We start from the raw sequence: 1,509 nt of genomic DNA, 5'->3' as shown, positions 1-1,509 counted from the left end.
GGACTACAGGCGTGAGCCACCGCGCCCGGCCATCTACCTCACTTTCAAACACAGAGGCAGAGGTGATGGAACACAAAAGGATACTGGAATTATTTTCTTCTGAATTTCACTGTAGTCTTTGTGCAGCAAAGTGACTTACATATCACCGTTTTCACACAAAAGTGACTTACATATCACCGTTTTCACACAAAAGACAGTCGCTTCTGAGCGGGGACTGAGCCACGTCCTGCTCCAAAATAAACCTCAAACATTTTCATTTTGAAGTTTTCTGTTTTAGTTCATAGGCTAACCTTCACCTGTCATTTCAATGGGCGGTAAAGTTTAATCCTCAAGAAATTTCTAAACTTCTCAACTATTATGTCTTTAGGAACTAAAATTTGCTTAAAATAGGTGAAATCTGGTCCGGTGCGGTGGCTTACGCCTGTAATCCCAGCGCTCTGGGAGGGCAAGGCGGGTGGGTCGCCTGAGGTCAGGAGTTCAAGACCAGCCTGGCCATGGTGAAACCTCATCTCTACTAAAAATACAAAAAATTAGCTGGGTGTGGTGGTGCGCGCCTGTAATCCCTGCTATGTGGGAGGCCAAGGCAGGAGAATCGCTTGAACCCGGGAGGCAGAGGTTGCAGTGAGCCGAGATTGTACAATTGCACTCCAGCCTGGGTAACAAGAGCAAAAAACTGTCTCAAAAAAAAAAAAAGGTGAAATCTGAAGCTCGGTGCAGAAGAATTAGCAACAATTGAGAAAAACAAGATGGGGAACTATTAGAAAAATAAGTAAATTAGGAAATTCCATTCTCTTTTTTGAAGGATGACAGGTGAATATATGTCCTCCAGATTGTTCACCCAAATCGAGAGTGAGTCCGGACCATGTGCTGCTGAAATTCAACAGTCAGGGTGAACACGAGTTTCAGACAGCCGGTGGGACTTATTCCCAAAATCAAGGACCTCACTCTCCAAACCCCTTCAAGACAGTGCATTTCGTATTTTTAGTAGAGATGGGGTTTCACCATGGCCAGGCTGGTCTTGAACTCCTGACCTCAGGTAATCCACCCACCTCGCCCTCCCAGAGTGTTGAGATTACAGGCGTGAGCCACCGCACCCAGCCAGATTTCACCTATTTTAAGCAAATTCTAGTTCCTAAAATTTGACTGCATGCAGGCATGGGAGCAAGGCTTTGCTAAGTCCACTCTAGGCAACCGTCTGGATGAGCAAGAAGAGCAATTCCACAGCCCCCTAAGGAGACGGCACTGGGGAGCTGAGATTCGGCGTGAGACAGGGCTCTCATTTCAGAGTACTTACCCGATGGCTGCCTTAGGATTCCTGAGGGAAACATATACGACAAACTTCCAATATCTTCTCCTTCATCTAGAAAAGCTATCCAACACGATTCCAGCTGCCTTTAAGATTATAAATTCACTGGAATCAAATCAACCTGTACAGCAATGGATCAGTGATCCAGTATTAATGATTTATTTTTTATTTTTTTAAGATGGAGTCTCGCTCTGTAGCCCAGG

General features: G+C 45.3%; 1 protein-coding gene across 1 annotated transcript in view; it reads right to left on the bottom strand.

Annotated features, from left to right (window-relative positions):
• LOC105548593 (trafficking protein particle complex subunit 12) overlaps positions 1 to 1,509 on the bottom strand; it is a 122,751-nt gene that overhangs the window by 106,126 nt on the left and 15,116 nt on the right. The window lies entirely within an intron of this gene.

Source organism: Mandrillus leucophaeus, unplaced genomic scaffold (assembly GCF_000951045.1).
Source record: "Mandrillus leucophaeus isolate KB7577 unplaced genomic scaffold, Mleu.le_1.0 Scaffold416, whole genome shotgun sequence".
NCBI lineage: Eukaryota > Metazoa > Chordata > Mammalia > Primates > Cercopithecidae > Mandrillus > Mandrillus leucophaeus.
The sequence above is the reverse complement of the archived record's forward strand: the minus strand, read 5'-3'. Positions and strand labels throughout refer to the sequence as shown.